The 12,051-nt window shown below is 54.1% G+C and overlaps 2 non-coding genes across 2 annotated transcripts; both read right to left on the bottom strand.

The window, feature by feature from the left end:
- Window positions 1-2,163: 2,163 nt before the first annotated feature.
- On the bottom strand, window positions 2,164-2,235 carry TRNAQ-CUG. Its single transcript has one exon. It is a non-coding gene; the product is annotated as a tRNA-Gln (tRNA).
- Window positions 2,236-4,553: 2,318 nt separating this feature from the next.
- Window positions 4,554-4,627, bottom strand: TRNAR-CCU. Its single transcript has one exon. It is a non-coding gene; the product is annotated as a tRNA-Arg (tRNA).
- Window positions 4,628-12,051: the final 7,424 nt, after the last annotated feature.

Raw genomic sequence — 12,051 nt, 5'->3', positions numbered from 1 at the left:
CTTCTCTAGACTAACCAGTCCTAATATACTGTAACATGGTTATATTCCACCTCCTTCACTGGTTACACCCAACAAAATTAATTATACAGCAGACAGAAACAATCACAGACCCAGACAGAGACCATGCAAATAAACATACAAAACAATACAGAAGGGAGGATTTCACAACTACATCTATACAGACATAAGGGTTTTCCAGCTGTGTCTATTGATAAGTGAGTTCTTGCCAGACAGGATGCTACCAAACTAAATTTCCCTTTCTCTGGAGGGGATGGAATATCAGGGCAGGATTGTATTCCTCACAGCCCAATCGCACCTTATTTCAATGTGACTAGTTGGGAATGTGAGGATGTGACCATACACTTCCCACCTTATGGCTGCCTTTGCTGCTTAGCTGAAGAACCAGGCCTCAGACTGTCACAGTAAGAGAAGGCCATTACACAGACAGTGATTTTTTATTCTTTCTTTTATATCTTTATAACTAGCTAAGTGATAAAAATACACCTAAATTCTTAAAGTACAGGCCTTTGCAGACTGGCCTGAATATCTGTATCCTAACAGTCCGCGAGGTCAGGCAGCCTCTGGGTAAGGGGGTGGGGACTCAGATCCTTCCCCTGGCCAATTCCACCAGGGTAGTGTATAAACCAGGGAAGTTCCCCACAATAGCCAGACCAGATGCCCCCTGTACACTTGTGCTCTGTCCTCATTGCTTCTCTGTCTCTCTTCCCCTCATCTCTGCTGCTCCCCCTCTGGGCTTTCTCAGCACCTGGCCCCACAGCGCTTCCTGCCAGCCAGAGACTGCACTATCTGCACCCGCAGATGTGGCCTCTCTCCTGATTGCTAAGGAAAGGAACCTTTCCAGGAAATGGCCACAGCTTCTGGGAATCCCTGTGTGGCTGTTAACAGAGTTTGGCTCCTGGCACACAAGGCAACTTAAAAGCTGAGCACCGAGACAGGGGCTTGAACCCTGGACCCTCAGATTAAGAGCCTGATGCTCTACCACCTGAGCTACCTGGGCTTGTTAAGAAACATTTTCACCATTCACCACAAGAGTGATTATCCCAGTGTGCAGGCAAGAGTGAGCAGGCAGGCAAAAGAGAGGCAAAAAAAGTCCCAGGAACCCCTCCTCTTTTTCTGCACAGCCACTGCCTGTCAGCAGGATTCCTCCTCCTCCGGGAGACTAAATCTCTGTGCCTAGACAGCCGGTCCATCCACTGCACCTCAATCCCCCATGCCTGAGCCTCCCTGCCAAAGCCCTGCACCTGGCCCCATACAATTAAGTCTCACGTCTCGCTGGGAACTCGACTTCTTGTGCCCAGAGCGTCTCGGCCCCCTCAGCAGATGACCTGAGAAACACAGTGTCTGGCTTTTCCAAAGAAGAGCTTAGACCCCCTCATCATGTGGCCTAAAGGATAAGGCATCTCCCTGTGGATTGGATGATTCAGGATTTGAGTCCCCTCGTGGTTGTGCTCACTTGTGCTGAAAGTCCTGCTTTCTTCAGGGCTTGAACCTCTTCTTAGCCGCTCAGGCCAATGCTCTGGCTTCAGCTAGAGCCCCAGGAAGGAGTTGGGGGTTGGGTGTCACAAAGGCTGGGGCATGAGCCCCAGGTGCTTCCAGTCTCGCCTTGGCCATTCCTGACTTGCCAAAGAAAATGGGTGGCTCCACTGCCAAAGTCAGCACCATGAGTGGGAACAGTCAGAGGTCCCACCAGGGGGCTGGTCCTGCTTTCCTACCATCTTCTGATGTTGGCCACAGAGCATCAGCAGCCGCCCTGCATGCTGGTCTGTGGGTGGCCTTCAGTGGGGTTCAGCACAGCAGGGAGCAGGCTGGCCCTGTGGCTGTCTGCTGGCCACACATGGTCCTCTCCTCCTCTTGCCCTGACCTCCGCTGCTTTTAAGCCTTCCCTTGGAGCTGTCAGCACCAGCCGCCTCTGCTCTAGGTGCCCAGAGGAGGAGAAGTGCTGGGCTCCCACCTGCCCAGCCCTGCTTCCTTCAAGCACAGTGGCAACTGCCAGACTTGTGATCACCAGGTGAAGCCGTGAGAATCCCAACCCTCAGGTGTCAGTTCTAGAGCCCTGACCCATCCAGCAGGAGGGGAAAAAATTGCTCTTGCAAAGCTGGAGACAGGGAAGTTGAGCACTGTGAGCTCCAGGGCTTTACCACAAGGTCCCACTAAGATTTGAACTCAGATTGCAGGATTCAGAGTCCTGAGTGCTGCCCATTACACCATGGGACCAGCTCACGCTGCTGTCTCTGGCCATCAGTGACCCTCATGGTGCCTGCTCGAGTAAGGGACTGTTGGCCCCTTACTAAAGCTTAGTGGGGGTTTTGGTTGGCTAGTTCCCAGTCCCAGTAGAAGGGGGAAGGGCCAATGGGAAATCAGGCCCCTGAGACTGACAGTCCCCAGGGGGAATGGGGAGAGGCCAAAGCTCCAAGTTAGCCGCACTGACAGGCCAGGCAGTGTAATGAGGGAGTCACCAGGCCAGGGGGTCCCATCCTCCGTGGGAGCTGGAACTGCCTGGGCCAGAGTGGGGCAGAGCTAAGGAGAGAGCAGGAGCCGGAGAAGAGCCGGGGAGCAGAGCTGTGCAGGTGTAGTGCCAGAAACTGCTCCCTGTAGGACTTTGCTACCTGTAGCAGTTACTGAGACCTGAGGTTGTTCTTATTTGCTGACTTGTCCTAATTGGCTAAAACTTGACAGTGGTGGGGGATGGAAGCATAAAGGCTTCGTCCTCCAAGCGACCCTGCCTGGTGTCCATCTGTATCTATTACCTCTTCACACAGGATAGTAAAAAATAGAGTGAGGTCATTTAAACATCATTTATTTTGCAGCTTCATTTACTGTGCTAACAATGTAGCATCCTGACACCGATACTTCTGCCCATGTGACCTGTGGGTTGGATTCATTTTAGTGGGACGCGGGACATGTGGAGGATAATTTAAACTCTTAATTTCCTTAGGGTTTCCCTTTAATATACTTCTCTGCTGGTGCGATTTCTGACCATTGCACGTCTATTGTATTTATTACAATAGACAAGTAAGTCACACAAGTGACATAGTCTAGGGACTTGGCTACACTTGCAAGTTAGAGCCCATTAAAACAGCCCTGGTGCCCTAACTCCTGAGGTGTCCACACTGGCAAGGCACATGGAGCACCTGGGCTCTGTAGGTGGAGCGCTCCTGGTAATCCACCTCCATGAGAAGCATAAAGCTTGCTGAGCCCTGCTGAAATACCCGGGCATCAGTGTGGATGACGTGTTGCATCACTGCACTGTGTTTGGCATCAGGAAATGTCCCATAATCCCCTGAAGTCAAGTGCCCACTCTGGTCATTGTTTTGAAATCGGCTGCAGGCATGCGGATATCCCCTTTCAAAGCTCCGTTTCTGACAGCCGGCTGCTTATCTGCTCTGGGACAAAGCAACCATTAGTGTGGAATGCTGCTGTTGTGAGTGTGTGTGTGGGGGGGGGGGGTCTGCTGCTGTCCGAACACACAAGACAGCATGCTGACACACTCTCAGCCCCCCAAACACACCGTTGCTCCCCCCATGTACACACAACACACTTCCTGTCACACTCCACCCTGGCCCCCCATTTGAAAAGCACATTGCAGCCACTTGCACACTGGGATAGCTACCACAGTGCACTCCTCTCTGTGGTATTGGCAGAGCTGCTAATGTGGCCACTCCAGTGCGCTTGCAGCTGTCAGTGTGAACACACGGCAGCGGTTTCCCTGCTGTGGTTTAACTCCCAGCGCTCTACCTCTGCAAGTGTAGCCAAGCCCTAAATTTCCCAAACCAACCGAACTCAGTAACTGCCCTCCACCACCACGTGCAGGGAGTAAGGGCACCGTGGAGCACACGCCGCACTTACTGGCTCAGCCTTGTGCATGCTGGGGTGGCCACCTCCCCATTGATGAGACCTGGTCCCACCGTCTCCGTGGCGCTCCAGTCTGCCCTGCTGCCATCCCTATCTGTGTTGTCTTCTCTAGCAGTTGACTGGAAGGTGAGCATTGGCCGCATGCCATGTAGCCGTGTTGTCTCGAAGGGCGAAAGCAGGAGGAATGGTGCCTTCATAGCCCACCTAATATTCCATAACATAGTTATGGAAAATATTTCTCAGTGAATTCTCAGTAAAAGATCAGAAGCAGCCAGTGTCTGCATCAGTCTACGAGCATTGGTATTTTCTTGAAATTTGTCAGACCAACCTATCTAACACCAAACACACATTTGAAGTTCTTCTTTTCACACTGTTGCTCATTCTCAGGTTTTGCTTTGTCTCCAGACAGATCCATTCTCTTTCAGGACGGCCTTGCTCTTTCTGTCTGTGTCACTCACTGAGGTGTCGGAGTAAACACTCCCCTTCCTTCTATTCTCAGACAAACACTAGTATTAAGTGTTTGCTACTGATGGGTCTAGAAAGGATTTGTCAAGTGGAAGATGCTGTTTCTGGGGGATTGGTCCCAAGATCCAGTACTTTGGGTTCAAACGTCTCCCAGCTTCCTTGGGGAAAATAACACCAGGGCTTTGTTGCAATATACAAGAAGGAAGGAGTTTTTCTACCCCAGATGGGACTTGAACCCACAATCTCTGGCTTAGGAAGCCAATGCCTTATCCATTAGGCCACTGGGGGCTTGAAGAGCAGTAAAAAGAAGGATGGAAATTCCCTCTCAGGATTGCACATTCCTCACATTCACTCAGAAGCCAAATACCCATTTAATGGCCTTACAGAAACGTCTGCATCCCCTGGCAGCGAGGCACCTGGGCAGGTCCCTGACAGAGCTGAGCACCACCTTTCTGCCAGCCATCTTTAGAGAAGAACCCCACCCTAGAGTCACCCCTCCCTCCTTCAGCACCTCCACGGCTGTGGCTCTGAGCGGCAGTAGGATGATTAGGGGGCGAATCCGGGGCTGGAAGGGGGGTGAGGTCGGCCTGTAAGGAGGAACCAGGTGGGGCAGACCCAGGGGGAGGCTGTGGGCTGCTGGTTGGTTGTTGGGATCCGAGCTCTAGTTCAAAGCTGCACAGTGACCTGACACCCAGGGTTATAGGGCTGACATAGTGACCCCCTTACTGGCCTCGGTGACCCCCAAACCCTTGTTACTAAGGGCATTGAGGAGTCTCTGTCCATTAATAACTTCTGGGAGCTCCCCAGCAGGGTGCGGGCATCAGCCGCCTCCTGCCTCACAGGTTAGACTCTTGGTGCTGTGCCAGCCGCCCCCTCGCTTGCAGGGCCAGTGTAAGAAGCAGGAGGCCTGGTGCTGGCAGAAGAGGGTTTTGATTAATCGAGCTCTGTGTTATGGGCACAGGACGCTTCCACTCAGTAGCACAGCTGGGGGGGAGCAGGGGGAGCAGCTAAGGGCGTCGGGTTCCTCCGGTGGGGGTGTGGAGCAGCCGTTCATTTTCCTGTTCGCACTGCTCTGCGGTGTGAAAATCGGGGAGGGGAGGCAGAAGCCCCACTTCCCTCCCGAAATGACGCCCAGTGGGGGAAGCCAGGACAACAGGGTGGGGCGGCAGGTGGTGGCCAGACTCTCACCGCCAGGGTCTAGTCTAGCTCAGGGTCCAGCTCAACTTCCTCCCCGCGCCACTGGCCCCCAGTCCCCTTCCACCACCAGGTCAACCCAGGCACTAGGGCAGGAACGGGGTGAGGCAGCAAGTCAAGCCGAGCAAGGCAGGCAAAAGCGAGTCTTGTCTTCATGGGCCGCTCCCAATGACGTCCTTTTTGTGTGCAACTGCTGCAAAAACCTCCTGGACAGAGAAGCATCATACACAGAAATTTTGTTCAGTTGCATGAGCATTGGATTGACAATCTAAAGGTCCCTGGTTCAATCCCGGGGTTTGACAGGTACTTTTATCCCTCTTTGTGCAGGGGCAGCTTGTCCTCTGGAAGCACCTTTACCTGAGGCAAGTACCTGGCTTTGAGCTCCCCAGTAGGACAACAGCGTGGGGGCTTCTGGCCCACCTGCAGGGCTGGCTCCAGGCTTTCTGCCGCCCCAAGCAAAAACAAATTTTGGCTGCCCCCCACCCCAGCCCTGGGCTTCCACCCCCCTCCCACCTGTGCCCCCCCACACCCTCTGCTGCCCCAGTGCTGGGCTCTCCCCGACCCCACCCACACCCCTACTGCCCCCGCCCTGGGCACCCCCCCCACCAGTGCTGAATGCCCGCTCCCCCCTCGCCTGCAGCTGGTCGGGCGCTGGCAGGGTCGGGGTAGCAGTGGAGCTCCCGGGCCGTGCCTCAGCCCAGGGTCCCTCCAGCCAGGGTTCCCACCTCCAGGACCAGCTGGGACCTGGGAGGGCAGAGCCGGGGGACTGTCCCGGCAGGAGGCTGAGGAGCTGGGGCAGGGTAGCTCCAGAGAGAGCACAGCCCCAGAGAGTGGGACACAGGCCCCGCATGGTAGCGCCCTGCCCTCTATGACCCCGTTGCTGCTGCTGCTTTTGGCCGCCCGGCTGTGGTGTTGGGGGGCAGCCGCCCTGCAGCACCTGGTGTCCCCTGCTTGGAGCCTGCCCGGACAAGCCACAAGTGTTGTACAGACAAAGCGACACAGGAGCTTTTCAGGGGGCAAGACAAAGACGCCACATTTATTATGAGAACAGTGTGATTTATGGCCAGTAACTAATATTTTAATCCTTATACACACACACACATTATACCTAATACCTACACACACACACACCCATCAGATGTTCTGCAGCTGCTGCATAGTTACCAGTCCTGAACACAGCTTGAGTTTGCAGCTTGGGTTCGTAGCTTGTGGCGGTAACTGGCCAGGAAAGCCGGGCACGAGGACGAGCTGGGTCTCTGTTGGGCCTGCACCGATGTCCTTCCATGTTGGCAGCAGAATGTTACCCTCCAAAGTCTCCCATCTCACCTGTCCTTTTTGTAGGCTTTAGTTTGAATCCAGAGTCTGTAGGTCTTGCTGTGTCACTGCCTCTGGGTTTGGTGATTGATCACCCGTCAATTGCAGGCGACTTTCAGCCCGGGACCTGGCTTTGATCTTCCTTCTATTGCACCTTTTCTTTTTAGGGTGGCCTCTTCTTACTTTGTTAGGGCTCTTGTCTGCAGCTTCAGCCGGTGGGGTTTGAACTTTATTTCATCAGGACAGGCTGGGGCTGGAGGTTGATTCCATCATCCATACATACCTCAGTCACACATCTAAACTAAACTAATAAGATTACAGCAGGGTTTGCAAAAATGAAGGTTGGAGGAAGCTATTACAAAATGGAGTGAGCGTTTTAAAACGGGGTTTGAATTACAATATGGCAAACAGTGAACAGAAGTTACAATATAGACAAGTGTAGTGAATGGTGAACAGAAGTTACATTGATAAAGTGAACAATTAAAAACAATTTCATTCATCAGTTTTACAGGGGCTGCAGGTCGGGAGTGAGGGGCATCAGTAGAGCTCTCAATCTGGAGGTCAGGACTGGGATAGCAGGGGCTGCGGGTCGGGAGTGAGGGTCACCAGCAAAGCTGCGAGTCTGGAGGTCAGGACTGGGATAGCAGGGGCTGCGGGTCGGGAGTGAGGGGCACCATCAGAGCTGGGGGAAGCCCAGGGGGCTGCGGGTTGGGAGTTAGGGGCACCAGCAAAGCTGTGAGTCTGGAGGTCAGGACTGGGATAGCAGGGGCTGCGGGTCGGGAGTAAGGGGCACCAGCAGAGCTGTGAATCTGGAGGTCAGGACTGGGATAGCAGGGGCTGCAGGTCAGGAGTGAGGGGCACCGGCAGCGCAGTGACTGGGGAGCTCAGCGGGGATCCCAGGGGGCTGCGGGTTGGTAGTGAGGGGCACCGCTAGAGCTGGGGGGAACCCAGGGGCCTGCGGGTCGGGAGTGAGGGGCACCAGCAGAGCTGTGAGTCTGGAGGTCAGAACTGGGATAGGACGATGGGCAGAGGGTGATTGGTGGATGGGCCCATCGCTCTGGTCCTCCCGGCCAGGGAAGAATGATGGGGTTGGAGTCTTGTTCTTCACATTCATGGTGCGAGTACAGAAGGTGCTGGAGCTCTGACCAGGGACGGCATTAGGAACCCATTACCCTGCAGGGAAACATTCAACCGCTGATCTATACTCTCAACAAGGAGTGTCATGTATAGCCCAGAGCAGGACCAGTTTTTAATCTGGGGGTTAGTAAACTTTATCTCTGTACAAACACCACAGCTTAGAAACTCCCCACCCCCACTCTGTGTCACCAGAGCACAACAACAACTCTCCTTGGAGCACACACGGCTCCCCAGCTCCCTGCCCGTCAGTCTCTCCAGCATTGCTCCAATCCCTTAAAGCAGGGTCTCAACCACAATTTACCTTAGGGCCAGTGCCAGTCCTCCCAGTGGGCCAATAATGTCACTCATACCGCCCAGAACCCACCCCCCAAAACTCTGCCCCTCAGCTGCCTAAGGCTCTGGGAGGGAGTTTGGGTGGGGGGAGGAGGTCTAGGGTGCAGGCCCTGGGCTGGGGATTGGGGTGCAGGCTCTGGGGGGAATTTGGGTGCAGAAGGGGTGAGAGGTTGGGCTCTGGGAGGGAGTTTCAGTGGGGGAGGGGTTCTGGGGTGCAGGCTCTGGGATGGAGTTTGGGTGCTGGGTGCAGGCTCTGGGCTGGGGCAGGGGGTAGCGGGAACAGGAGGAGGGGTGGGGTTGCAGGCTCTGGGTGGGAGACTGGGGGCAGGCAGGATGGGGCATGTGGGAAGGGGGAGGAGGTGCAGGCTCTGGGAGGGAGGTTGGGGGCTGGGGGTATGGAGGGAGAGGGTGCAGGCTGGGGGAGAGAGTTGGGGGCAGGGGTGTGTGTAGGGGGGATCAGGCTCTGGAAAGGAGTTTGGGAGTGGGAAGGGGTATGTGGGGAGGGGGGGAGGGTGCAGGCTCTGGGAGGGAGTCAGGAGTGCGGCGCTTACCTGGGGCTCCAAGGCGGGGTGGGCTGGGGGCCTCCGTGTGCTGCTGCCCCCAGACACTGCCCCTGCATCATCTCATTGGCTGCAGGGGCTTGGGGCGGGGGCAGCAAGTGGAGGCACAGACCCACCCTGCCCTGCCATGGGGAGGGGCCGGCAGCCACTGGAGCGAGCAGGCAGATGCTGCTCAGCTTCGCTGCACTGCCGGGGCCCCTGGGGGGGGGGCGGCGCCTGGGGGCGTCAGGTGGGGCCAAGGGAGTGACCTGGTCCCAAAACTGCTGGAGCCCCATGGGTGAGACCTGGGGACCAGGACTGCCAGCCAGACAAACACCTTTAAGAGGAGGTGTCCCTCTGCCTGTCAAAATCTGATCTTCCTCCTTCAGTTCAGTTACAGCCTGAATTGTTCCTTATCCCGGCAGAGCCGGAGGACTGAAAGCAGCAACATCCAACCCCTGTGTAGCTCACAGGAATGGACATAAACACTCCCTGATATCTGAGGAGATGTTCAGCTTTGCCCTTGGTCAACTACAAGGCTAAAGGGAAAGGAGGTGGCACCAGGTATAAAGAGTGAAACACGACACATCATAGTTATGCCCATGGCGGCTGCAAAATCTTTTGATGTACTTCTTCTTATCAGCAGTGTATTGTTTTCTCTGGAGCCTAGGCCTTGACCAAGAAATTTGTACTTTGCTAAAATAATCGACTGCCCCTCATGAAGACAATGGACTTGACACCCACTAGGGTGTCCCTACACAGGTACAAGTACTAACAACAGTGGCTGCCTTTTAGCCATAGATTTTAAACAGGGCAATAAATTGAAACAAACCCCTGTTAAATCATTTCTCAGCCTGAGTCCTTCACCCACATTCCATAGAGCATTGGGCCACCATGTGGACGTTTCATTTCCGACCTCAGTTTCACACAGAGACAAAATTTCCTTTGCACAGATCCATAAACAGCAAAACCTCCCTGTGTCTCTGGTCTGAGCCAGGGCATTCGATTCCAGTGAACCTTTTTCTCCTGCAATGGCGATGGTCAGACAGAGGGGTCGTGGCACCTGCATCCCTGCCAGGGAGATGTTGGCTCGGCTCTTTCTTTCTGCTGCTGTTGTTAGTCCATGAAACATCAAGGGTGGAATGCAAGGCTGAGTTCACGCACCAGCCCTCAGTGCCCCAGAGAAATCCTGCCCCCTGCTATTGGAACGATGTGCTGGAGATTTGACTAGGAAAGGGACTGTCTGAATTGTCAGAGTGGGGAATGAACAACAATCTACAGCAACGTCGTTCACACAAACACACTCTCATCCTGCTCCAGCCGGAAGGGAAATGGGCAGGAATTCTCGCTGTTCACCCAAGGACACACTTACACTGATGCAGCCGTGAGTGTGCTGGGGAAGCTGGTCTGAGCAAACAATTTGAAGTGACAATTCAGTGAGAACAGAATCATTGTGTAGGGAAATAGGTGCACGTGAAATAGTTGTGGCTGAGTGGTTAAGGTGCTGGACTAGAAATCCTTTGGGGTCTCCCCATGCAAGTTCAAATCCTGCCAACTATGGAAGTACTAGTGTGTTGTCAATGCTGTTGTCTTTATGCCTGAGCATCCATGGAGCCAGATCTGGTCTCACTCTGAGGCTGTCTACACTTTAAAAAGTTGCTACAGTGAGGGGAGGGGTTTTCCATCCCTGTAATAGCTACATTCACAGAACAATCTTTCCTTTCATTTAGCACTATCTAACCATGGCTTAGGTCAGCTTAATTATACTGGTTCTGGGGTTTTTCACACCCTGAAAGACGTACTTGTTAGAGGGTTTATCCCATCACCCTCCCATTCCCTGGTCCTTCTCATGTGACCAGAGAGCAGCAATGCACGAAGCTCAAAGTAGCAACCAATTCAATGTTTATTGGGGTAAACTCCCAGCAAGCAATGATTCCAATTTCCTTCCTCAGTAAAGGCGAGGAGTGTCCCCAAAACATTCTCAGTGGGGTTGAGAGCAGGTAGCGACAACTGTTGTACTTGGTGGGGTGGATCCTTCTTAAGGGTTCCAGGCCCCATTTGACCCTTTTGTTCTTCCCTGTGTAATAGCAGAGCTGGTTAAGACTCAATGGAGAGTCTTGCTGCAGCCCAACAGATCTGAAATCACTGATAACCAGCTCTAAGCATTAGTCCTGCTTTGGGACAGTGTCTCTCATGCAAGGAACTGCCCAGTCTGCGCTAGCAGTGAGGCTCCCTCACTAACAGCTGAAATCAGGGAGAGCTGTGTGAAGTGCAGGGCCCCAGGGGTGCCTGAACAGGGGGGAACAACACCCCAGGGCTTTTAAAAATGGGAGGGCTCTGCCTTGCCACTTTGTAATGACCGTAAGGGCGAGCGAGGGTGGGGAGGGGACAGAGAGCAGTGAGCGGGAGGAGGGGTCTTGGGGGAAGAGGCAGCGTAGGAGCGGGGCCTTGGAGAGAAGGGGTGGGGCAGGGGCGTGGCCTCAAGTGGCAGGGGTGGGGCTACTGCTTGGGCTCTGTTGGCCACTACTTTTAGGCAGGGCCACCTGGGGGGGAAGCTGAGAATCCCTTTCCCTGGCTAGAGGCGCCTTTTTAATTTTTACTCACCTGGATGCACTTCTGCAGCGGGTCCTTCAGTGCTGCCAAAGACGTGGCACTAAACTAAACCGGTTTATGTAAAATCGGAATAATCCCATAGTGTAGACGTACCTGACATTTGCCTTCTTTCCTGGTTCGTTATGTCTCCAGCGAGCAAACTGGAGCTGTCACAAGGCTGGTTAGATGCTGCTTTCTAGCACAGAGAGCTGGGGTTGATTTAGCATGTTGTCGCCATCAGCTGGTCAGAGTAACCGGCGGGGAGGGTGGAATTTAAGATTCTCCCACCAGGTGGAGCTGCTGTTGGACTCATCTAGTGGGAGAGAGTCTGAAAAAGCTTCTCACCTCCCAGAGAGGGGGCAGACAAGCCAGTTCCCCACACACCACACACATATTTTCACAGGGATTCAGGTCCCCTGGGGAAAATCTCAAAAGAAGCCCAGGCCCAGGAGTGTCAGAGAAGGGAATCACTGTTTGCCTTAAGAGGTGGGTGAGGGAAACCTGCAGGTCCTTAGATCCCTCCAGCACCTGATAGAACCATTTGTGGGGAAGGTCTGGGGAAGCCGAGGAGGACAAGGAGATGGGAAAAGGGCTTGCAGCTGTT

This window comes from Mauremys reevesii, linkage group 12 (genome assembly GCF_016161935.1).
Source record: "Mauremys reevesii isolate NIE-2019 linkage group 12, ASM1616193v1, whole genome shotgun sequence".
In the NCBI taxonomy this organism is placed as follows: Eukaryota; Metazoa; Chordata; order Testudines; family Geoemydidae; genus Mauremys; species Mauremys reevesii.
Note: the sequence above shows the minus strand (reverse complement) of the source record. Positions and strands in the feature narration are given on the sequence as shown.